Here is a 27,433-nt window from a genome sequence, read left to right on the forward strand (position 1 = left end):
AAGAAATCTGTACCTTAAAGCACATTGGAATGAACATGATTTCTGTAATTTAATCACCCAATATGTGGATTACTGAATACATAAAAGGCACAACTGACAAAGACATTAAAGAGTATCCGTGGTAAAAGTGTATATTAAGCTGAACATTTTGTTTTACAAGCTAATTATAATTAGCTTAATAATAATTAATATACAGTTAATAATTAAGCATTAATGTATTGTAAATAATCTGTATTAATTATACTGTATGAAACCATGTTGATAAGTTGATGATTAGTTGGTCTAATCACTGTAAATTCCCTTAACAGTTTTTCAATCAGATTGTGCAAAATAATTCTTACATATTTTTTACACAAAAAAAATATATTAGGCTTGTTTGATTTGATTCCAGTCTTTATGTAAAATGTCTGTTTTAAGGTCCCATTGAAAAGGACAACAGTAAACATTAAACAACAGCAATGATTTTATTTTTTAAACATTCAAAATATTATATAAACTCTAAATAAATACAATTTAAAGATTGCAATTATTATACATATTTTTTAATGACCCCTGCCCACCCAAGACATTTTGCATTTAACAGTTGATTGAACATTTACAGTATAATGTGATTCAGAGCTTCTGAGTTTAGGTCTGTGTTTTAAGCAATACTGTAAAGATATTATACAGGATATCCCTAGCCCCTAAGACACCACATGCTTAAGACATTAGTTGGGCAGAAGTAGAGACATTTCGAGAACAATTAAACACATCTTTCATAACTAATCTATAAGTTAGGAAATTTCAAACATGAAATGTGGACAATATGGAAAAATTGCGTGAGATCCTCCTCCTACGTCTGCTTTTCGTTGAGTTTGCACAATGCCAAACCACAACATGATGTCACAAAGACAAGGCGTAGGCAGTGCCAGGTGGGTGGAATGGCGGAGAGTTTAATGAGGCAATACTGATGGGCTGCAGTAAGAGAGGCCTATTGAGTAACTATAGAGACCTAGCGACCTCAATCTGGTTTCAGAACCATTTCCCTCAGCTCTCACAGCTCACCCTAGACTAACGCCTCCAAACTGAACCTTGTTCCGCAGGGTCATGAGGGCTAAACAGAGCAACCTCTTTCTTTCTTTTTCTCACTCTTGGCTCTCTGTAGCTCATTGAAGCCTTGAATTCCTACTCGTCATAGTACAGTGTGTCTCCCTTGGGGCTGCTGTGGAAGCTTCCATAAATGAGGACAATAGCTCTACTTTTCCTCTACACTCGCCTTCTAACTCCCCAACTCTCCATAGAGCCTTTTAGCTCTAGCATTTGCACTAAGAAGGAAGTTCTTGCTCTCTCTTAAAACAGCCTTTCTTCTACTTGTCTTTTTATAATTTTGGGGGTTTATATACATTTTTTTTCTGTCAACTTCAGAATTTCACAACATTGTTTTTTTTTTTTCTAAATTATCCCAGTTGTGGTGCATCCTTAGTTAAATTATATGGCCCAATGGTTTCCTTTATTACTCCACCAAGAGTGAAATGATGTTAAGTACTGTGAGGAGTGTTTAATGGCAAGCATTTAAGTACCAAACTAGCTCTTGTTTCATGCACTCTGGGAGTCTGAAGTATGAGGGTTGGTTTTGCAGTGTCAGTCACAAAGTTGTTGACTTGGAGAAGTAATGAGGCTATTTAATCTGCGCTGTAATGTTATTCAGATGTAAGGATATAAACAGAATCACAATGTTGCTCTAAACTGTTTTCTAAGAACTGAAGAATATAGTAAACTGATTCAAACTAGTCAGCACTTGTCTAATTAGAAACTGAGAATAATTGTCTTACGGTATTTTAAAACGTACTTACACGTTTGATAGAATGTTTTAAAGTTTTAAGTATAGTAGATGCCAAGCAACGTTAGTATGTGAGTTTTTTTCTCTCTAGCTGGCTGAAGGTGTGTCTAGAGTTTTAAACACATGCTAGGTTTTCGGTGAACAAAGCGGGGACGGAGAGTAGTTAAATTCTGTGCTCTCTGTTGCACAGTACTGTACCTCAGTACAGTGTCCTCTGAATAGTAAGCCATGTGAAAATGTGTACAGGAAATATATTCAAGTTAATGGTACATATAATAGTGGATATCCGTTCATGTGCATTTATGTTATATGTGGTACATTACATCCTGTGTGTGTGAGTCTAGAAATGAATGCTTAGAATTTTTGGTTGTGCACAGCAGCTTGTGTCAGTTAATGTGTGTTTAGAGCATGAATGTGTGATTTCCTTTCATAGTTGAAATATTACAAATCTTTCCTTACTCTCTCTGAACCATGAGACGGTCTTCCTCATCATAGTTGTCCTGGAAACAGAGGGCAGGGGCACAGGGTCGAGAGTGGCTGAGGGTAAGTGGGGGTCGGGACATCTGTAGCCCGTACACGACAATGAGACTGCCAACCCTGCTGACCAAAAGAGAAAAAGGAAAGGAGGGTAAAGAAAAGACAAAATTAGACATTGACATGTCATGTACTCTGGCACTATCACAGGATTTTTTTGCTTTATGCACTTGAACAGTGGGTGATTTCTCAGGGCCAGCAAAGACTTCTCTGCTGGCCTAACATGCCAAATAAATAAATATTTTTCATCCTTTCATTCTCAATCACCTTTTTGCCTATGTATTTTTAATCGTTTTCCACTCTTAATTAATCTACAAACAAATAGAGAAAAACTAAAAGTTTATGCAGTCAGAATTTATTCCTTGATGCTTACAAGCAAAGTGTGACAACTGTTTCACAAATCGCATGCCCGAAGCAGTGCGTGAGTCTGAGCTCCACCCTGTCAGGCCTTCAGAATTTCCACAGAATCCCTCAACAGTGCAAATGAATGAGCATATAAAGTCAGATTGTCAGATTCATCAGCCAATCAGATTGATTTATTTGTTCTTGGTGGGTGTGATCTTTAGTATATGTCCCAGTCCAGGCCTTCTAGCTGGCCTTGAGTGACGCAATCACGCTTTAAGCGATGTACGTAATTCAAGAGCGAAAAGCGTGAGATCTTACTGAAGAGTCGGCTGTCATCACTGCCTCTATCGCCATTGAGAAAGAGATCCTTTTGGATTTAAAAACAGGAGATGTTCTGCATGACCGTGCGATTGATTAATTAAACGGGAAAGGAGGGCTGATTTTCACTTCAAGCAAATTGATAAGTGCTTTTTGCATTGTTATAGCAACATCAGGAGTTTTCTAAGTGTAAATTAGGCTGCTTGAGCATTCAGTGTCGGATCAAGTTTTGAAAAGTGCTGCGTTCCATTCAACTCGGAAAGTAGATTTTACAACTTCCTGCTAGGAAAAGTGCAATGGAATGCATCTTGAAGTCAGAATTTGTAGGCTCAACTTATACAACTTTTAGGATTCGTGCAGAAATTCTCAACTCCGATTTCGCCGAGATGCAGACCGTGAGATGCAGGTGTATGATGTCACACAAACATGTCGACACTGAGGGAGTGTCACAAAGTAAGTGATAAACATTCACTTTATTAAGTAATATCGATAAATGAGTTCATTTCCACATTACATGATATTAAAGCTTGTTTAACAAACGCCTGCAGAAACAGGTGTATAAAACTTTATAATCTCTTTTGATAATCGAACGCCTGAAGCACAAATGCTAGCGCTGCAGCATTGTTTATCAGTTGGGTTGCTAGGAGACATCTCTAAGTCAAACCCCTGCTAAGCTAACAGGAGCATTGCAGTTCCGAATATCAGGGAATGGAATGCATTTATGGTCGAAGATATTGAGTAGGAATATCCCACATCCAACTTGAATGGAACGCAGCAAAACCGTGTACCCTGACGAAACGGAAATTATTGTAAGCAACATTTAAATTGCAAATATTATTAGATAGATTTTTCCAGGTATTACTGACCTCCTTGGCAGATTCATATGAAAAATTATGATTTTTGAATGTCTGTTCGGGAGACGTTCATTTCACAAAACAGTCATGCTGCAGTTCAAATTAGGCTTGCTTGAGCATTAAGTGTCGTTTCAAGTTCTGGCTTCCGTGCGTGGACATGTTTTTAAAATGTCAATTGGTATTATTAGTTAGCTGCGACATAATGTATGATGCCCAAAGGCATATGGTGTCTTATTCATTGTGAAACTGTGTTTTCTTAATGGCATGAATCACACTGAAGGACTAGACTTTAAATGCACGGCCCGCCACTGCACTTGAATATCATGATATTTTCAACCACCTGGCACAGATCAAACAAATAATAGACAATGCAGACTTTCTATTCAAATCTTTTCTATGTAGTTCTGTTCCACATATCTTGAAACAATCTTGTTCCATTCTACTCCATCTCTAACCTGACAATGTGTGGAGCCCTCTGGTGGCCGACTGGCATCTCTGCGATGGCCACATCCCTGACCTTGTGCTCCAAATGGTTGTGCTGAGCGGGTGAGCAGGCCTCTCATTCTCAGGTACATGTAAAGATTAGGGGAGTCCAGGCAGAGGGGGTTAAACACGGGGTCCTTCTCAAGCTGCTCCAGGGAGCTCTGGACACAGGGATCACATGACATTAGTTTGCCAAGTATTTACCTTATGCGCCAGAGCATGCAGCCATCATGAAAAGTTTGTCTCGGAACATCCGTACTTGCGGTCGCTATATAGATATCTATGGTGTTGATGTCAAAGTGTAATTAGCTAGCGAAGTGGATTTACAGGTTATAGGGTTGTCAAAAGCTATCATGAGTATTTTAAGGTGTTCAGGGGACGTCAACAACTGGAAGCAGAGCGGGGGAAAATGCAGTGTGTCATAGCTGTCCGAATGTGATCTGCCAGGTCCAATTTACCTCTGTGGATGTTGGAAAAAAACGAACATTTAGAGTGACAGTAAAAACGCCTCACGTAGTATTTTCACGTAGAAAAGGGGTGGTGTAGACTCACACCATCAACTCTTGGTGAAAAATACTTTGTGCTCCCATGCGTAATCCATTTAGATCGACTCTTCTCAGTAACTTCAATACAAACAGGAAGTTAGATGACAAGATTCGGAGTATGGAAAACGGGAGGGGCTGAATAAGTTGAATAAGTAACCACCAGACTCGATGAGCTATTAGTGAGACACTTCAGTGCTTTTCATGGTGTTTAATTTTTAGTAAACACCATTAGTCTTTAGTATGCCAGGGCCATCCAGGATGACCTGTATACGTATGAATATGTGATGGTACCTCTATAGTGACTAGTGCTTGGAGTGGGGGATCCTCAGTTGAAACAGGCAGAGTGCAGGGCAGCATAAGTTCTCGTGTCAGCACAGGTTTCAAAAGCAGTGAGAGTGATCCCAAGGACTGAAGTACATAGTAAAAGAGCACACCAGAGTCCGAGCCTAACCTTGGCTCTGAGCGCGCAAACAGAAACCAGTCACGGGTCTGACAAACGCAGATGGATATACTGTCTGAAAGTAAACTAAAATGTTATTTTAAATAACGTGGTCAAGAAACTTTTAGATTACATTTTCACATCCCTCACACAACAAATTATCACACAACTGTAAACACAAATATAGACACACACAGTCAGGCACTGACTTTGAGTGTGTGGCAGAGAGCATGAAAGGTCTGCTGGTTTGTTTCCATCTCATCCCAGTCTAGCTGCCAGCAAGAGGTTGGTCTGATGATAAAGGGTAGTCCATACAGCACAGACTGACACTCCGTCAGCATAAAGAACTCGGTCACATACACACAACAACACGATAGTTCGTTGAGGCGTCAACAACTTTGACGTGCCAATTTTGAATCTGAACGTAGATACAAAGTGAAGAGGCGAATGTTAAATGGGCTTCAGAAGTTTTGCAATAAAGTGCACAAGTTGTATGGACTAATTTGAGATGGCTTTAATGGTATTTTTTTATCCTCTCTGGAGCTTGACAGCCCCTGGTCACTATGAACTGTCGTTGTATGGCAAGACCTTGTAACGATTATCCAGAAATTTCTATTTTTGTGTTTCACAGAATAATTATCAGCCTACATGTGACTGTGTAAATAATGACATAATTTGTGTTTTTGGGTTAACTGCTTTCTTGCGATTAAATTTATAGAATAATACTGGGATCACAAAAAGACAGAAACCTCTCTAACGCCTCTAAAGAGCAAACGTGGGTGAGTGAAACTGACATAAGAAACAACATGTGTGCGAGGGAGTTACAATTGCATAAGTATATTTGAAATCAGCTCATAATGACTAGGTGGGGGAAATTGGTATGATTGTATCATGTACAGTGCCTGAAAGAATGACCTTATGTGCATGTAAATCATATGCAAAATACTCCAGTAATACAATGAATGGCTGTGTGTGGTAGACAGAGGACTCAAACACAGAGCTCTTTGATTGATAAAAACTGACGGCCAAACTGACACTTGCACTGTCGATTCATTTTTTTCTTTCTCCCCATTCTCCATCACACTCAGCACTGAGTATGTTTCAGAGGCCACATACAAACTATGTGTTCCAATTTTAAAAAAATCACCTAATGTATTTCTGATACTGTAACTGAATATGTCTGAACATTATTAGCCAAATAAAACTACCATTATTTACTTTACCAGATCTGTACTGTAATACTATATAATATATTACAGCACTATAAAAAGAAAACTTTCAAGTCATTTGCAACTAAAATTCTTTAGGCACATTTTTTTTTTTTTGCTCACAGCTTAGCTACAGGAAAACAAAGTCTAACTAAAGGCATGGCTGTACTTGACAACTCGTAGACGCTGTGGTAATGGGTTCTGATTGGTCAAGCTCTTGATTGGGGGCTGGAAAACTTGCATGCTCTCAGTCTTCACTCCAAAGAGTGCTGGGAAGCATGGCTGGACTAAGAAGCCTCTCCTACATGTCACACTTCAAACAGACTGTAGAGGGGGATATGAACATCACAACATCACATACACATGGATTATGAGCAGACAAGTAAAATGCAAAAGCAACAGACGGATTTCAGAATAAATATTTTAGTGGAAGAACCTTGATCCAAGTCTGTTTGAAATTATTTTATAGGATTAATTTACAAGCTCATAATGGGTCTGTAACACAGTTCAATGGAAAGGAGGAGGCGAGAACCGGCTTAACAACAGAAATAATATTTAATGAGAATCTTAAACCAAAAGACACACACACACAGGTGTCGGACAGCTGTCCGTAACACTCTCTCTGTCGCACTGCCGTCTCCGGTCGGCCTTATCCCTCTCGGGCTTAATCAGCCTTATTAGGGGCCAGGTGTGCGGAATCATGACCCAGCCCCACCCTCTGCCCTGCCACAGGGTCTTATTCACTAACCATGCATATACACGTAAGTGTGGTGTAAGGTCCATACAATGCAAGTAAATGGTGATCAGGCCTTTGAAGCTCCAAAAAGCAGATAAAGTCGGCAAAAACTTAATCCATTAGACTCCAGTGGTTTAATCGATGTCCTCTGAAGCGATCTAGTTGGTTCTGGGTGAGAACAGACCAAAATGTAACTCCTGTTGACAGCAGTCTCCTTGGCGATCATGACATCTAGCTCAATTATACTTCTTATAGCACCATTTAGCGCTCTGCATATGCGTCAAGCCCTAGGAAGTGTAATCAAGCTTGAAATCATGATTGTGCCTAGAGACTGCAATGGCAAGATGTACAGTGAAAAAGGAGTTATATTTTGGTCTGTTCCCACAAAACCAACTGGATCACTTTAGAAGACCTTGATTAAACAACTGGAGTCTTACAGATTACCTTTATGCAGACTTTATTTCCTTTTTGGAACTTCAAAGTTTTGGTCACCATTCGCTTGCATTGTATGGACCTACAGAGCTGAGATATTCTTCTAAAAATCATAGTTTAGGTTCAGCAGAAAAAAAGAAAGTCATACACATCTGGGATGGCATGGGGGTGAATAAATGATGAGATAATTTTCATTTTTGGGTGAACTATCCCTTTAAGAGGAATCAGAACCAGAATCGTTGAGAGGACTTGTAATCGAAACTGTTGAATATATAAACTGATCAGCCACAACATTAAAACCACCTGCCTAATATTTTGTAGGTCCCTCTCGTGCTGACAAAACAGCACCAACCAGCATCTCAGAATAGCATTCATGCTATTCAACAATCATGCCACAGTCCAAATCACTGAGATCACATTTTGTTCCCCATTCTGATGGTTGATGTGAACATTAACTGAAGCTCCTGACATGTATCTGCATGATTTTATGCACTGCACTGCTGCCACACGATTGGCTGATTAGATAATCTCATGGATGATAGTTGGTGCCAGATGGGCTGGTTTGAGTATTTCTGTAACTGCTGATCTCCTGGGATATTCACGCAGAACAGTCTCTAGAATTTACTCAGAATGATGCCAAAAACAAAAAAAACATCAAGTGAGTGGCAGTTCTGTGTATGGAAATGCCTTGTTGATGAGAGAGGTCAACAGAGAATGGCTGGGGGCCTGGGTAGCTCAGTGGTAAGAGACACTGGCTACCACCCCTGGAGTTCTCTAGCTTGCTAGTTCGAATCCCAGGGCATGCTGAGTGACTCCAGCCAGGTCTCCTAAGCAACCAAATTGGCCCGGTTGCTAGGGAGGATAGAGTCACATGGAGTAACCTCCTCTTGGTCGCTATAATGTGGTTTGTTCTTGGTGGGGCACGTGGTGAGTTGAGCGCAGATGCCACGGTGGATGGCGTGAAGCCTCCACACGCACTGTCTCCGTGGCAACATGCTCAACAAGCCACATGATAAGATGCACAGGTTGATGGTCTCAGACGCGGAGGCAACTGGGATTCATCCTCCGCCACCCGGATTGAGGTGAATCACTACACGACCACGAGGAGTTAAAAGCGCACTGGGAATTGGGCATTCCAAATTGGGTGAAAAAGGGGAAAACAGTTGTGGTGAGAAGAACAGCTATTCTCAGAATGCTATTCTGAGATGTGTGTTGGTGCTGTTTTGGCAGCACAAGGGGGACCAACACAATATTAGGCAGGTGGTTTTATGCTGTGGCTGATCAGTGTATAGTGTCAAATTTCAGCACTTTCAAAATTTGTGATTAATTACAAAATATTATGTGATTAATCGCAATTAAAATTTTAATCGACTAACATCACTAGCAGAAATACAATACCTAATTTACCACAGAATAAATCAGCTAATTTTCTGTAGTCTTGGCCTATATAAAAGGTTTAAATATGTTTCAAATGATTTTGAGAATGGCACACTTGGCTTATTCAAAGATCTTGCCGCAGATGCTCTTTAGAGAGCACAAGAATGTGTTTGCAGAGAGTGACTAATGGCTGTACAGGTAAGATGGTGCGGAAAACCCTATTTTATGGAAAAATCAGGTATTGTGCTAATGACTAACTGCGGGTATGCATTAAAGAAGAATAAGAACAAGTTTAGGTGCATATGCACCTGAGAATCTGATGGAAATTTTGTATGAGAAACATTTGTGGGCACATAAGTAAAAACACTTATAGGCAGTTATTACTGTATGTGTGTGAATACCAATGCTTGGCCTATTATTGGCAGGGTTAGGTGTAGAACCCTGTTCACTGAGAGAAGGGGGTAATAACAAGTGGAGATGTTCCCAGTCTCCACCCTGGTCATGTAGCCACATTTTCAGAGCACTCTCCACAGCCACAACTGTGCCGTCCACCTGCTGTAGGTCCATCTCTGTCCCTAACATGAGGCTCTCTATAGGAGGAAGAGGAATACATTGTGCCTTTTCATATATGAGAAAAAGAAATGGGATGAAGCTTTAATCACACTCCTGTTTCCTGTGGCTCAAGCAGCAAGAAGACTTATTGTTAAAAAGCTTCTTAACAAAAAGGCTGCAAGTTTAAATCAAATAGTGTAAATGAGCTCCCACCTGCCCTATCATTACTATGGTGCAAAATGTTAAATGTATGGTATTTAACCCCATTTTGTGCCAGCTGGCCTCTCCCTGCACTTAGTATGCTTCAAGTTGCTTTGGATAAAAAGCATCTGCCAAAGGCAATTTATCAAAGTAGATGATAAAAGAAAGGTAAAGGTTGCAATACTCTAATACAACCAGTAGAGGCTGCTGTAAAACTGGTGTGTGTCCCATAAAATATAAACATACCAAAAACAGCTTGAAAAGTCTCAATTTGCTTGTCATCTGTGATATTTAATCTTGTAAATATTTAGGTAAAGAGTTTTGCCATCTTGGCTGGTTTGGTCTCAGAGTAGTCTAAACTTGAATCCAGTGTCACCGTATATAGTAATAAAAGCTCTCAAAAAAAGGTTAAAAATTATTGATAAAAAAAAATAAATAAAAAAAAGAGAGATTAACAATGATAATCCAGAGTCTCACATTACAAATATTTATATGTTTGACTTTAACATAAATATCAGCCCTAAATAAACACTCAATCAAATGGTCCTTAAATGCAATGGTAAAGTGGAAACTGAAATCTATGTGAGCAAACATGGCCACTCTCTTTGGACTCTCAGTCTCTCTAAATTATTAATGTTTTTTCTAAAGCTCTATGGGGCTTTAAAAGGATAATGGGGTTTCACTGTATGTCTTAAATCTTTCATTCCAAAACTAACTCAATAACCGAAAGAAGGGCTGATAGCTAAAATACGAGAAGGAGAACACTGAAATTAATCCCAGCGATGACAATCACTGCCATGAGAATAAATATGATAAAGCAACTTTAGGCATTATCAGACCAAATCTACACAATAAAACTGTTTTTAGGGTTGTTAAAGGGCATATACTGTAATTTCCTGTATCTCATCTACAGTTCAGATTAATATAGCAACCCAATGCACCACTCTTGCAAATAAAGTTCTATATGCCAGAGGTGAAGCATAAACCCTCAGGGCCAAATAGCTGTATTTAAATTAATTAGAGGCATTTTATTAAAATTAAGTGCCTATTACAAAGCTCAAATCAAGCTGCCAACATACATTGGAATCAATTTCTACTGTATCATTGGATGTGCACGAATGATTAGCAGATCTGTTTAGTTCACAAGCATTTTAAAACATATCAGTATGCTAAATATCTAGTTGATGTGGTCCAGATGGAGAGGGTTAAAAAAGACAAGTGCGAATGGAGAGTGTAAAAGGTATCGTAAATTATCATATAGTCAACCCCCATATCACTTCCTTTTAACACATACATTACATATCATGTTGCCACTTCTGTCAACATCATCATTCGTTTTTTCCTATGAAAACATGAGTCATAAACTGAGGGAAGTAACAATGCCACACTGCCGTTTTCAATTTCATTACAGTCCTATCCAAATATGCTTGTCACATACAGTGCATTCAGAAAGTATACAGACCCATCAATCTACACTCCATATAATGACAAAGCAAAAACCAGATTTTTGATAACTTTGCAAATTCATTAAAAAGAAATATCACCTTGACATAAGTATTCAGACCCTTTGCTATGACACTTGAAATTTAGCTCATGTGCATCCCATTTCTCTGGATCATCTTTGAGATGTTTCTACACTTTGATTGGAGTCCACCTGTGGCACACACCTGTCTATATAAGGTCTCACAGCTGAAAATGCATATCAGAGCAAAAACCAAGCCATGAGGTCAAAGGAACTGCCTGCAGAGCTCAGAGAAAGGATTGTGTCGAGGCACAGATCTGGGAAAGGCTACAAATAATCTGGGAAAGGGTGCATTGAACATTCTCAAGAGAACAGTGGCCTCCATAATTATTAAATGGAATAAGTTTGGAACAACCAGGACTCTTCCTAGAGCTGGCCGCCTGGCCAAAATGAGCAATCTGGTGAGAAGGGCCTTGATAAGAGAGGTGACCAAGAACCCGATGGTCACTCTGGTTGAGCTCCAGAGATCATGTGTGGAGATGGGGAAAAACTTGCAAAAGGACAACCATCACTGCAGCACTCCACCGATCTGGGCTTTATGGCAGAGGCCAGACGGAAGCCTCTCCTCAGTGCAAGACACATAAAAAAGCACCTAAAGGACTCTCAGACTGTAAGAAACAAGATTCTCTGGTCTGATGAAACGAATATTGAACTGGTTGGCCTCAATTCCAAGTGTCATGTATGGAGGAAACCAGGCACTGCTCATCACCTGCGCAACGGTGAAGCATGGTGGTGGGAGCATCATGCTGTGGGGGTGTTTTTCAGCAGCAGGGACTGGGGGACTGGTCAGGGCTGAAGGAAAGCTGATGCAGCAAAATACAGAGATATCCTTAATGAAAATCTGGTCCAGAGCGCTTAGGACCTCAGACTGGGCCGAAGGTTCACCTTCCAACAGAACAATGACCTTAAGTACACAGCCAAGACAACACAAGAGTGGCTTAGGGACAACTCCATGAATGTCCTTGAGACCAGAGACCAGACTTGAACCCAGTCGAACATCTCTGGAGAGAACTGAAAATGGCTGTCCACCAATGTTCCCCATCCAACCTGACAGAGCTTTAGAGGATCTGCAGAGAAGAATGGCAGAAAATCCCCAAAATCCAGGTGTGCAAAGCTTGTCGCATCATACACAAAAAGACTTGAGGCTGTAATCGCTGCCAAAGGTGCTTCAACTAAGTACTGAGTTAAGGGTTTGAATACTTATGTCAATATCATATTTCAGTTTTTTCTTTTGAATAAATTGCAAAGTTATCCAAAATCTGGTTTTTGCTTTGTTATTATGGGGTATGGAGTGTAGATTGATGTGAAAAAAAAAAAGAAAAATAATTTAAAGCATTTTAGCATAAGGTTGCAAAATATAAAATGTGAAAAAAAAAATGAAGGGGTCTGAATATTTTCTGAATGCACTGTAACATTTAAGTTCCACCTATCCCCTTTTTGTCAATTAAAATGTTTCTGTCACAAGTCTTATAGCAGTTGCAATTTAAAGGGGTCATGACATGAGGAATCAAATTTTCCTTGATCTTTTGACATATAAGAGGTTGTTGTACTATAAAAACATACAGTAAGTTTCAGAACTGAAAACTTCCTCCTTAATAGAAAAAGAGCATTTATTTAAACCAAGCTGCAAAAATGGCTCATTTGGAATTTGGGAACTTGTTATGTCACAAGGACCAAATACATCTGCATATGCAGCACCTATTATATCGTCATTGCACCCTTGGCCCTGCCCACTGGTGCTCAGTCAATCACACAGGTGAAGACAAGAGAGAGATGGCCTGTCATGGGAGATTCATACTAAGTGGACTTACACAGGACACCTTCATGTGCCTGTCTGGATTTTAATGTTTTTCTACATAAACATGCACAGACAGGAATGAACTTTCTGGACCGTTTTTTGTGTTGTTGGCAGTAGTAGCGCCACCGTGTGCAGCGTAAAATGGAAAAGGACATCTGTTTACTGTTGGTGCAACGCGCCACAATGGACGCATCCATGGTAGACAGCATCATTGATTATAATAGTTTCTATTGCTTTGGACGCGACTTTCATGTCCGTTGTAGACAGTGTGTGAGTGTTCAGGGCCATAGCTAGTGGGGTGAAAGGTGGTAGTGATTCTAGGGCCCCAAAAGTACAGGGGGCTCAAAACAAATTTGAAACTTTATTTTTTTTAATAGGTAAGGGTCCCAGAGCAATATACAGTCAGGGGGCCCAGAATTCCTTGTGGGTGTTAACAGTTGTGCTTGAGTGAACAGTTGAATATATTTGGATACAATGTGTTGGATGTGCATTATGTATAAACCCTGACATTTAGTTTCAGAATGTTGTTGAGCTGGTTCATTCTCTTCCGATTGAGTTTAAAAAATGGCTCTATTGCATGATGTTAGCCAATCATAACAGTGGGCGTTTACGTTTAAGTTTTAAGGAGGCGCTTAGGCCAAAATACAGCGTTTCAAACAGAGGGCCAAAACCAGGGTGGAAAATGATCATATATTACTAAATTACTTTACTAACATTATCAGTGAACCTCAGGGAAGATAATAAAAATATATATATAAAAAAGAGTATTTCATGAACACTTTAAGCTCAGCTGAAGCTCTTGTGTCTGGTAAAAGTCACAGACATCCATTATATTATATTGAGCAAACAGAACAAAGAACCATTATTATTTTATAGTAAAGACCTAAAAAATAAATTTTGGTGAAATAAATACAGTTAACAACAAATATTAAATGTCAATAGGATTGTATGAAACATGAAATATATGAATTTATGGGTGGGGTCTGCCTTATTATAAAAGGTGATGACTGACAACCGCCTCTACACACACCTGTTAATATTTTGATGGAATTATTACTACTGTATACCAGCTATGACTTGTTATGGCCTTTTCCACTGTTACCACTGAAGGTAGTTTCAAACACAGACTGCTGCTCATTCAAATAATGGTGGAGCAGTCTTTGTGGTAGATTTCAGACGCTTTACATTCAAAATGCAATATATTCAAAAATATATATTTTTTTAAAGATTAAACCGCATACGTGTATATAAATTGTGTACTGAATGCTAAACAAAAATTAAGATATTCTGAGAATAAGCTTTGCATGTCACACTCCTAACATTTGACATTGGAACTGCCAGTATCTAACAGGAGGAAAGTATTGTTTATAATTTATATACTATGTAATGGGGACCCAGGTCTGAATCCAGCCTTGATCCATTGTATATTACATACTTGTATAAATTGCTTTCTCAGGATTGGCTTTTACCAAATATAATAAAGATGTCCGCTGTGTAACAATTTCAAGTAGAAATTTACATTACAAGTACAGACACATCAAAGTCAACAAGCAGAGCTAGCATAAATTCTTTCATCATTGCATTAAACAGGTAAGGAGCAAAATGAATGACTACACACTCAAAATAGCACTCCTGTTTTTTAAGAGAGAGAAAGAGATTCAAAGAGAGAACGAGATCAAAAGTGCAGAAAGGGAGAGCGAGAACATTTTACTTTTAAATCCTCTACAAACAGAATCATTGGCATAGACACATTCTCATGGGAAATGCACACTAAGTGATGAAACTGAGTATGCGGACAGACCACCGTGCCAGCCAGACACTCCCACTCCCACACACACACCCACGCACCCACACACACACCCACCCACATGCTCCTACACAAATCCATCTTCTCATTTCAAAGAGATACAGTACATTTTCTCTAGTTTTCTAAATGAGATAGAGATTTGGGGGGGGGGGTGTAGAGCAGCAAGTCCAAAAATTAGAGATGCCTTGCTTGCGTTGCTTCCCAAAATGGAGCTTATCTTAGTCTAAAACAAGCAGTTAGGGGGTGACAAACACTAAGTAGCTATATACTGTACAGTAACTGAGTCTCATTCACTTGCCTAGACTCATCAGTGGGGAAAATGAGAATGTAGGTCCTTCATACAGTTACATAAAAGACAACATGCAAGACATCCCAACTGACCCTCTGCAAAGCCTGAATATTAACATTGAACTACACTTCCCAAGTGCCCACATGCCTGGACTGATTACACTACACCTGCCTCATATCCCTCAGACTATTTAAGCCCGATGTGTGTATTCATTCATTGCGAAGTCTTGTTTGCCCCATCTACATTTCTGAGCATTATTACTTACTCTGTTGATCTACACGTGTTTGAATCTGCTTTGGATTTACCTTGTACAATTCTCTGCTGCCTGCCTATTACTGTGTTTGCCTGGACTATCTCTGTTGCTGTTTTGCTGCCTGCCCGATCCTTTGCCTGTTTGACTACGTTACTGCCCTGTCTCTGATATTGTTGGTTGCCCTGATTATTTTACCCACGCCTGTTTGTACTCTGAACTTGTTGTGTTAATAAACCGCACATGGATACCATTCAGCCTGACTTCACCAACTACCGATCCAGCGGTCCTCATGCATCTGTCCAGTGAACTCTCTGTCCAAGCTAACCTACTGGCATCTCACCAACAACAACTTTGCAGACTCACCACACTAACGGAAGAGTTAGTGAAATCCGTGCGGAGTCTCCATCAGCCCGCTTCTGAATCTGCTTCCACAACGCCTCAAGCGAGTCAGGTACCAGTCTCAATGCCTCATAGTACAGTGACTGCTAATCCACGTTTAGCCTTTCCAGAAAAATGTTATAGCACTCCAATCAAGTGTAAAGGCTTCCTTATGCAATGTTCCTGGCTCAACAGCCCTCGTTATACCCATCTGATGTTAGTAAGATCTCTCTTGTGTGTTCTCTGCTCACGGGTAAGGCATTGGAATGGGCAACAGCGGTCTGGGCCAATCAAGGAATAAACCACACCACTTTCAATGAATTTGTTCGACGTCTGAGAGAGGTGTTCGAACATTCTGAGGGAGGAAGGAGTGCTGGTGAGCTTTGTCAGGGTAGAAATACTGCAGCTGAAACTTTGCGCAGACTGTGTGGGCGTCCTTGTATTGATTATCATGGTCTAAACTATATAATGGTTAAATTCAGATATCCCTTACCCCTGGTCCCCACAGCTTTGGAAAAACTAAGAACTGCTGTTTTACACTAAGCTTGATCTACGCTGCGCATACAACCTCATTCACATTCGAGAGGGGTATGAGTGGAAAAATGCCTTTTCTACCAGCAGCAGGCACTATGAATATCTCGTTATGCCGTTCGGACTGTCCAATAGTCCATCTGTGTTCCAGTCTTTCATAAATAACATATTAAGAGACATGCTTAACCAGGGCTTAATTGTATATATACAGTGCATCTGGAAAGTATTCACAGCGCTTCAATTTTTCCACATTTTGTTATGTTACAGCCTTATTCCAAAATGGATTAAATTCATTATTTTCCTCAAAATTCCACAAACAATACCCCATAATGACAACATGAAAGAAGTTTGTTTGAAATCTTTGCAAATTTATTAAAAATAAAAAAGTATTCACAGCCTTTGCTCAATACTTTGTTGAAGCACCTTTGGCACCAAATACAGCCTCAAGTCTTTTTGAGTATGATGCTACAAGCTTGGCACACCTATTTTTGGGCAGTTTCTCCCATTCTTCTTTGCAGGACCTCTCAAGCTCCATCAGGTTGGATGGGGAGCGTCGGTGCACAGCCATTTTCAGATCTCTCCAGAGATGTTCAATCAGGTTCAAGTCTGGGCTCTGGCTGGGCCACTCAAGGACATTCACAGAGTTGTCCCGGAGCCACTCCTTTGTTATCTTGGCTGTGTGCTTAGGATCGTTGTCCTGTTGGAAGATGAACCTTCGCCCCAGTCTGAGGTCCAGAGTGCTTTGGAGCAGGTTTTCATCAAGGATGTCTCTGTACATTGCTGCATTCATCTTTCCCTCGATCCTGACTAGTCTCCCAGTTCCTGCCGCTGAAAAACATCCCCACAGCATGATGCTGCCACCACCATGCTTCACTGTAGGGATGGTATTGGCCAGGTGATGAGTGGTGCCTGGTTTCCTCCAGACATGACGCTTGCCATTCAGGCCAAAGAGTTCAATCTTTGTTTCTCATGGTCTGAGAGTCCTTCAGGTGCCTTTTGGCAAACTCCAGGCGAGCTGTCATGTGCCTTTTACTGAGGAGTGGCTTCCATCTGGCCACTCTACCATACAGGCCTGATTGGTGGAGTGCTGCAGAGATGGTTGTTCTTCTGGAAGTTTCTCCTCTCTCCACAGAGAAATGCTGGAGCTCTGTCAGAGTGACCATCGGGTTCTTGGTCACCTTCCTGACTAAGGCCCTTCACCCCCGATCGCTCAGTTTGGCCAGGCGGCCAGCTCTAGGAAGAGTCCTGGTGGTTCCAAACTTCTTCCATTTATGGATGATGGAGGCCACTGTGCTCATTGGGACCTTCAATGTTGCAGAAATTTTTCTGTACCCTTCCCCAGATCTGTACCTTGATACAATCCTGTCTCGGAGGTCTACAGACAATTCCTTGGACTTCATGGCTTGGTTTGTGCTCTGACATGCACTGTTAACTGTGGGACCTTATATAGACGGGCGTGTGCCTTTCCAAATCATGTCCAATCAACTGAATTTACCACAGGTGGGCTCCAATCAAGTTGTAGAAACATCTCAAGGATGATCAGTGGAAACAGGATGCACCTGAGCTCAATTTTGAGTGTCATGGCAAAGGCTGTGAATACTTATGTAAATGTAATTTTCTTTTTTTTTCATTTTTTATTTTTAATAAATTTGCAAAGATTTCAAAGAAACTTCTTTCACGTTGTCATTATGGGATATTGTTTGTAGAATTTTGAGGAAAATAATGAATTTAATCCATTTTGGAATAAGGCTGTAAAATAATAAAATGTGGAAAAAGTGAAGCGCTGTGAATACTTTCCGGATGCACTGTAGATGACATCCTGATTTATTCAGACACCCTGGAGGAACACATCAAGCAGGTCCGGGCAGTTCTGAAGCATCTCATGGAACACCAATTGTATGCCAAAACAGAGAAATGTGAATTCTACCAAACTTCAATTTCCTTCCTCAGTTATATCATCAGTCCAGAAGGGGTGTCTATAGACGAGGGTAAGGTACGAGCGGTTCTAAAACAAAACTTCAGTTTAAACGACAGTCAAATTAGTCGTAGTGCACATCCCTACCAGCAACAAAGTGTTTTACATTTTTTGGATCATTTTGATAAAATACTGCTTAAAACTGCTCAAACACACATTACTCCCGTAGATTCTCATTGGAAAATAGAGTAATGGTGGCCCGGCAACAGTTGCTAAGACAGGATTGGTCAAAAACGCTTTTAAGGCGGAGCTTAGTGAAGGGTAAATTAGTTTCATGGTCATGTGTCTTTTTAATCTGTCTTTTAGGACATTGTAAGCAGATACCTCCATACTTTGACTACAAATGATTTACAGAAAAGTTTTTAGTGAGTTTCATTAGAAATATCCCTCTGAAGTTCTGGGATGTGGGTACTGGTACTACTGTACATAATCCAAGAGAAGAGCCAACTGAATGTCTGCATCCTCAGACAAAGACTCCTACTGATGAGTCATAGTTAATCTTTCATGCTGCTCTGCATGGATGAATGGGAGTTTATGGCTATTGTTTTTTTTTCTTCAGATACCCTTCAGGCAAGAGATATATTTTTTTTTTTTTTTTTTTTTTACATCACTCGCATCACTTAGAACATTCAGTTTCCTTTCATTGCAGTCTTATGTCTTATGCTAGTCAACCTCTTTCTACTCTTATCCTGTGACACTCATTCTTCTATGTCCCACATCTTTGTTTTTTCCAACCAATCCTACTTCTGAGTTTTTCTTAGTGTACCTTATTTTCAGCCCTATATCTTTCATTCCCCTGCTTCCTCCAGTTCCCCTTTTTCCTCTCCCTTTTTAACCTCCCTTCATCTCCTTCCTCTGTTTCTTTCTCTCCTCCTGAAAAATGTTTGTGAACTAAGAGCTTTTGTGGATTTTGACCCCTTTTATTCTGGTATGTGTTGCCTTATAACACTACCATTGGACCACAATTGGGGTAAACTAAATGTAATTTCCAGACAAAATAATTAATTAATTAAAGATGAAGCGTTATTTTTTTTATTTTTTTGGGCCATTATATTGGCAACAAAGGGAACTGCAAATATAATCAGGTAACAATCATAAATCATAATCAGACAAACAGGTAATCCCGTCCCAAACACACAACATTAGCAGAGTCAGTGTTGTTATGTCCAGCCCATTTAGGCCACTCAAACAAATAGATTGCAATTTGATTTGGTGCTGCTAGTTGTGCTAGCTCTCTATTGCTGAAGATTACATGGAAAGGCTTTGCAAAGCAGTAGTTATGAATGGTTACAGCTTGGTTACAGGGTGAAAGCAAAACAGGTCTGATCCAACAAGCTAGTCAGAGATACATGAGGACTAGTTTCTACTAAATTAAGACATGTTTTCCACATATACAGTATATCACATTAAAATTGGTTTATGTACCATTCTATAAATAAATACAAATTAGAGGTCAACAGATATTGGATTTTGCTGATATGACAATGTGTTGAAAGAAAGGCAATTAATCTGCCAATAGTTTTTAAATTTGGTAGCCTATATTAAATGTTCTTAGTCCTTCCTTCCTGAGATGGGGAGGACCAGATATAGGCTACAAGAGTCCAAATTGAATGGTGGCGGGAGAGATTTGATTAATAGCATGGAACTTTTAACTTTAAAGGCTGAAATGCACCGGGGACTCTTATTTTGAAATGTATGCGCTTTTCTGCTTCCAGCTGCTCATTCAAACAGATAAATGTGCTTTCCTATCTACAATCGACAACGTATTACAATGTTAACAATTAAAAGTAAACATTGTCATATTTCATCAACATTACATCATCATCATCAACAGCTGATCATTAGTATTCGCTTGTCATAAATTTCCGATATGACCTAATGATTGCGAAGTGCTCTGCAACAGCTAGAAAAACTCACAGGCCCCCGCGTGCTTGGAGAAAATACAACAGTGGCACGTTTTCACTCTGAAGGATGCAGCGCATGCATTTATTTAATTAAATCTTATTCTTTTGAAGTTTGATAATCACATTAGGTCATGTCATGAGTCCTGTCTTTCCGCCCCCAAATTTAAGACCTATTTAAATGATAATTAAAATATATGATGTATCATTTAAGACTTTATGACCTTGAAATTTGGAAAACTGAATTTAAGACATTTTAAGACTTTTTAAGGATCCGCAGGATCCCTGAAATTAGGGATGGGCACGAGAACGTGCTCGGAAGTGACAGCAACGATCGATCATGAAAACGATGATCAATAATTACAATGCGTGATGTGACATTTCACTCAATTCAAAATTCAGTGACACCTATACACGAATGTGTGAAAGAGTGGCCTTATTTTTAATTTTGAGATTGATTACGTTATGATTTTCAGCAGTACCTTGATTGTCAACAGAGACATCTCATAGCAACCAAATCGATAAACGATGCTGCAATGCTAGCGTTTTTTCTACAGATCTACTATACTCAAAAGAGCATAATTAACTGTGTTTTGAACACCTGTCTCTGCAAATGTTTGCTAAACAAGTTTTATCATGTAATGTAGAAACATTGACTCATAATGTTTATAATTTAATAAAAGTGAATGTTTATCATTAACTCTGTAAATCTCCATGGGTGCTGACATGTTTGCATGACGTCACACACCTGCATCTCAACGAAATCTAAGTTGTAGATTTCCGCACAACTTACAAAGAGATTCCAGGTAAGGCATACCTAATATATATAATACAAATATGCATAATACATTATAACCAGTGGTTGATTTGTAAAAAAAACAATTCAAGGGGGATGGTGTAGTAGAAATCTTTTAAAAATCTAGTTTAATCATGTTCTCAAAAATGTAATCTTTGTATCCAACTTTATAGCATTTTCTACAATAAAAATGTAACATTTAAAATTGTCAAATTGTCAAACCATCAAGAAAAAGGTATTATAATACTTTTTTGCAACTTGAATACATGAGAGTATAAACAACTTAATCATTAACTCCATTACACATTTTTCAATGTAATTTATATATATATATATATATATATATATATATATATATATATATATATATATATATATTATACATTTTTGAGTCAAAAATATCAAGAAGTTTTCTCAGGGTTACACTACATGACTTGAACAAAATGTGCATTTTCATAAAAATGTCAAAATAAATATCAGATGTTTTTTAAAACTTCATGCTCAGTCTTGAGGGTCTAAAGGTGTCCGCTCTGTTTTATGGGTTTTATGGTCAACATAAAATGGCTACCTATTTTTTTAAGCATTTTTAATTGAATAAATCATCACATCACATCATTGACCCTTAGGACACATGGTCATAATATGCACCTGCTACCCTCTGTAATTGTATTTTATGATGAATTTTGTGAAAAGAATCATGAAATGTTATGATCATGAAAAAGTTTTTTTTCTAGATCACTCGCCCACTGTCACAGACACACATTTTTTCTACTCCAAAAACTGAACTAGTAAAGGAAGTTTGGGCTGTTTTTATGAAGGATGCTTAAACAGTGGTGTAAAAAATTTGTTCTGCACACAAAAGCATTTTATTGCCGTGTGGTGATGTGGGCGTGGCCGAGCGACGTCTGTGGAGAGCGAGGCCGGGAGATGAAGAACGGTAAGGACTGACACCTGTGGGAAATCTCCTCTAACAGCGGTTTTGTGTTGCAGTGAGAGATGGAAAGGGATAAAAGGGCAATCCAAACCACTGGAGGAGAGAGAGACGCATGCAGCAGAGTCTTGTGTGCGTGTTGCTGAAAAGAGTGTTTGAGACTAAAAAGTGTGTGCAATAAAAAGCTTACATGGATTGTTTCCCCGGCTCCCGCTTCCTCCTTCACAAAGTAGCAAGAAACCTGTCACAGTGGTGCCGAAACCTGGAATTAGGAATAAAACACCGTCATGGAGTCCTCGCCGCTGGCCGAAGTATTCAAGTATTCACCCTCGCCAGCATCCACCAAGCCCAACATCAGTATCTGCTTGAGCTGCATCTGGAACAGGAGCAGCGGTTCCAGGCACTCTTCCAGGCTCAAGCAGAGGACTGGCAGGTACTATGGAGCTTGGTACACCAGGAGGGGTCTAAAGCCACAACCCCAGACCCACCTATGGCTGTGCCTTTACGTCACGCTTTCCAAGATGGGACCTCAAGACAACATGGAGGCTTTCGTCGAGCTCTTCGAGCGGACGGCTGGCACATGGAAGTGGCCGAGGTCCCAGTGGGTGGCCCGCCTACTGCCGCTGTTGTCCGGGGAAGCCGAACTCGTGGCCCAACAACTTCCTGCGGCCAGCCTCCCGGTGTATGAGCACTTGAAGAAGGCCATCACAAGTCACGGAGGTTGCCAGATTGCAAGGAGAATTCTCCGACATGTCCTCGCCTCTTCCTGGTTGTACAAATCTCATAGGGCACCAAATTGAAACGAACCCAGGGGTAGTGGTACACAGTTGTCCCTACCGATTACCCAAGCACAAAAAAGGGGAGGAATTACAGGCCATGCTAGATATGGGGGTAATAGATGAATCCCACAGTGACAGGGCCAGCCTGGTGGTGTTGGTTCTGAAGAATCATGGTTCGTTCAATTTCTGTGTGGATTATAGAAAAGTTAATGTGGTGTCTAAATTTGATGCGTACCCAATGCCTCGGATTGATGAACTGCTTGATCGGTTAGGCGCGGCTCGCTTTTATTCAACACTGGATTTAACGAAGGGATATTGACAAATCCCCTTAAGTCCCATGTCCTGTGAAAAGACGACATTTTCCACACCATTCGGATTACACCAATTCGTGATGCTTCCGTTCGGTTTGTTTGGGGCCCCGGCTACATTTCAGCGGCTCATGGACAGAATCCTCAGACCGCACACTGCTTATGCCGCTGTGTCTGGATGACACCATAATTTTCAGTAATGATTGGCAGCAGCACCTGCAGCATCTGAGGGCTGTCCTGAGATCGTTGAGTCGGGTGGGACTCACGGCACACCCAAAGAAGTGTGCAATTGGGCAGGTGGAAGTACGGTATCTGGGCTTCCACTTAGGTCATGAGCAGTGCGGCCCCAAATTGATAAGGCCGCAGTGATTGCAGCCTACCCAAGACCTAATACCAAAAAGGAGGTGAGACAGTTCCTGGAGCTGGCTTGCTATTATCGTAGGTTTGTGCCTAATTATTTGACCGTCACCAGCCCGCTGACTGATCTGACTAAAAAGGGGGCACCAGATCCGGTCCAGTGGACAGAGCCGTGTCATTCATGCGGGTGAAGGCTGCACTTTGCGGTGGGCTGTTATTGCACTCTCCTGATTTCTCTCTCCCTTTTATCTTACAGACAGACTCATCGGACAGTGGGGTGGGAGCGGTACTGTCCCAGATGGTGGAGGGGGAGGAGCACCCCGTGCTGTACATTAGTCGTATACTCTCGCTGAGGGAGACTAAGTACAGTGCAGTGGAGAAGGAGTGTTTGGCCATCAAGTGGGCAGTCCTCACCCTCCGGTACTATCTGTTGGGGCATGCTTTCACCTTCTGTTCAGACCAAGGCCCGCTCCAGTGGCTCCATCGCATGCAGGATACCAACGCGCAGATCACCCGTTGGTATCTATCTCTCCAGCCTATTAAGTTTGAGGTGGTCCACAGGCCGGGGGCGCAGATGGCTGTTACGGATTTCCTCTCCAGAAATGGGGGGGGAGTAAGTGACAGGCCGGATGGCCCCCTGGCCTGAGTCGGGCGATGGGGGTATGTGGTGATGTAAGCGTGGCTGAGCAACATCTGTGGAGAGCAAGGCCGGGAGTGGAAGAACGGTAAGGATTGACACCTGTGGGAAATCACCTCTAACAGCTTTTTTGTGTTGCAGTGAGAGCTGGAGAGGGATAAAATGGCTATCCACTCTCAGAGGAGAGAGAGATGCACACAGCAGAGTCTTGTGTGTGTGTTGCTGAAAAGCAAACAGTGTGTATGAAAAGTGTACTAAAAAGTGTGTGCAATAAAAAGCTTACGTGGATTGTTTACCTGGCTCCCGCTTCCTCCTTCACAAAGTAGAAAGAAACCTGTCACAGGGCGAAACTCTGAAAATTGTTTGAATTAAAAAAATGTAGTGTAACTGTACACTCGTCATTGCAATATCCTCTGTCTTATTTTAAAGAAAGACAAAATATTTCCTTGAACTGTTATCTTGGCCAATTTTGTAAGTGCGTGAAACTTTTGAAAACTTGCATTACCTTCAGCGGCATAAGTTTCATGTGAACACTAGGAAGGACAAGTCAACCCATCGCTAAACTCCGACTGTTTGCCAGTGTTTTCAGAAAACCAGGGTCTCTTCGTAAAGGAGAGAGAGCTTGCATGCTCAAGGTTGCCAGATTGCATGACTAAAGTGTGACCCTGGCAGAATATTTACAAATTTTACAAGTGTCAAGATCTGATTGGGAGATTTCACCTATAGAAATCTGGCAACCTCACACATGTCGAAATCCAATTTTGGTGATATTACAACGCATTATAAATGCATAATGTGTTATAATATGGGCTTCATGGAAAGTGTTACCAAATTCATTACTGGTACTTTCATCCTAGTGCAATGAGATGAGAAAATATTATGAGACATGCACTGTGGTGAATAAGTTAGCTTAATTGAAAATGTACAGAATGAAATCGAGAACACTCTGAAAATCAAAAATTTTCTCAAAGGCAACAGATGGTTGTTTCACACATGGAGCTAAGCCTTCAGCACAATTAACAAAGAAAAACAGTTCATGATTCTGTCTGTTGTTGTGATCAGTCCAGCCTCATGAGGCTTAATCTACAGCCCTATTTTGCAGCAAGCTTCCTAACGACCCAAAAAATTCAACACACCCACACCCACTCACACTTTATCTTACCAAACAACAGCATTAGTGACATTAACATAGGTCCTGCTTTTCACATCAGCATGTTACCCTATTAGCTACATACAATTACCATGGCAACGCTACAGACCAAAAGGAGGGGTGAGATGAAAGAGATGGGCATGGGTGGTAAGGCTAGACCCTTGTGCTCCCATGACTCTCCCAAACCACATCGCTAAATCTGCCACTTCTGAAATGAATAAAAACAGGGTTGCAACCTAAAAGGAGGAGAAAAAGAGTTAGAAATAGAGCAGAGTGATGGAGAAGTTAAGGAAGAGAGAATGAGACAGACAGAGGGACAGTCTAGACATGTTGGAATGATGAAGTCATAACTTCAATGTTTTTTTGTTTTTTGTTTTTTGCTTTCAATAGTTAAAAATGATTGTTTCCATAGGTGAGAGTGTTGTACACTTAAACATTTTGAAACAACTGGTACTTTGGTCAAATTATGCTGAAGGCAGTGTGAAATCCAATAATGGATCATGCTCATACAGCACATTCTGGACCTGCCCTAAATATACTGTTTGTATAAGTTTAAGTAGAGGCTTTACAATAATAATAATAATAATAAAAAAAAAGATATTTACTCTGCATGTCTCTGTTTACATCTGGGAAACACAGCACAGAAAAAATGTCTACCTGCTAAAAAAAAATAAAAAATATGGCAGCTGGAGAAAAGCCATAAAAGAAATATTTTCAAAAGAACTCTTCTACTGTCCCTATTTCATATAAATTGTAAGCAGATTATATATGGAGCATATATTTTGTATTGTATGGGATTATGACTAATGCCTTGAGCTTGCAGAAAAGTAGGGGAGAACAGCACAACAGCTCTTGTTTAGTACTAATAATGAATGTACCTATGTTTGCTTATGGTGATGTACCTGATAGTAAGCAATACCCTATAGCTAAACTGTAACAAAAGTATTTGTGTCACTAAAATATTCACATTTATAATGCATTCATATTTGAAACATTATAAACTTAAACTGCTGTGCAAGCAATCTGAATGTCAAAGGTCAAGTATCCACTGGTTCTTTCTCAGTGTGTTCACTGAATATACATAAATTTGAGTGTTATGATAATGTAGTCACTTGAGAGAGCAATTTAACTCTCTTCAGCTCAAGGGGTTAGCCACATACAGCATAAAGACTCCAGAGTCTTTTATTAGAAAATTATTCATCATTATAACACCAACAAGAACTGCAGTTCTCCAGCAGACGGTATCAAAACAGGGTTGAAGAAGTAATTGACCTGAGATCTATATTTAGCACAAGTAATGTTTTCCAAACTTCAGCAATTCCAATCCCTTAAATACCGGTGAACACTAAAGGAAATGTTTGGCAAAATGTTCAGGCTGCTCTCCTTTTTGGGTGATCTATTCCTTTAACCATAATTCAAAATGAAAATGGTTGCAGATTGCAAAAGTATCAACATCGGTATACTGTAGGGCTGGGCGATATATCGAATATTAACGATTTAATCGCAATGATTTTGCTGATGATATAAAATTAAGCAATATCATGTACAGTATATTGTGATGATTTTAAAATACATTTTATTTGGCCATTTAGTTTAATAAACTAACACCCTTCAAACAGCACTATACGGTCACATTTCAGCACTGTCACATGGACAGTTTTGGGATACGCACATAAAAAATAACGCAGCCCTGAACAACTAGTTGTTAATGACGTGCTCAACAGTGTGTGCGATGTGTCCGTCTTCTCCTGGTGCACATCCCTCATCATTCATTCATATTTCCAGTCACTCTCTCCACTGTAGTTTCTTTAATTAGCCCTGTGGTCTCAGGGTAACCCATTTATTACAGTCCAGAGAAAATATGCATGCTGTTTAACAGCAGCCACTTAGATGCACACAAACAAAACACGGTGATTCTGCCGACGGCAGCTAAATAAACATTGCTAGATAATGCATCTTTGGTGGATAATGTCTTTACTCAAATATAGCGAGCTCAAAACTTGTTAAACTGGTGGCATTCTTGTTTCTTGTTCACAGGTGCAAGATGCTGCAGCGTCGCTATGGTTATCACTTGTCAATCATTGCAACTGTATTCCGTACATACATGCAATGAAAATTTAGGGGATTCACACCTGCATATAAATGAGACTGTCACTCCTGAAACTTTGTAGAGTGTAC

At 40.1% G+C, this 27,433-nt stretch overlaps 1 pseudogene; it reads right to left on the bottom strand.

Annotated features, from left to right (window-relative positions):
* Window positions 1–2,274: 2,274 nt before the first annotated feature.
* LOC127449885 (meiosis 1 arrest protein-like) overlaps window positions 2,275–27,433 on the bottom strand; it is a 35,855-nt pseudogene continuing 10,696 nt past the window's right edge.

Source organism: Myxocyprinus asiaticus, chromosome 2 (genome assembly GCF_019703515.2).
Source record: "Myxocyprinus asiaticus isolate MX2 ecotype Aquarium Trade chromosome 2, UBuf_Myxa_2, whole genome shotgun sequence".
NCBI classification, from domain to species: Eukaryota; Metazoa; Chordata; class Actinopteri; order Cypriniformes; family Catostomidae; genus Myxocyprinus; species Myxocyprinus asiaticus.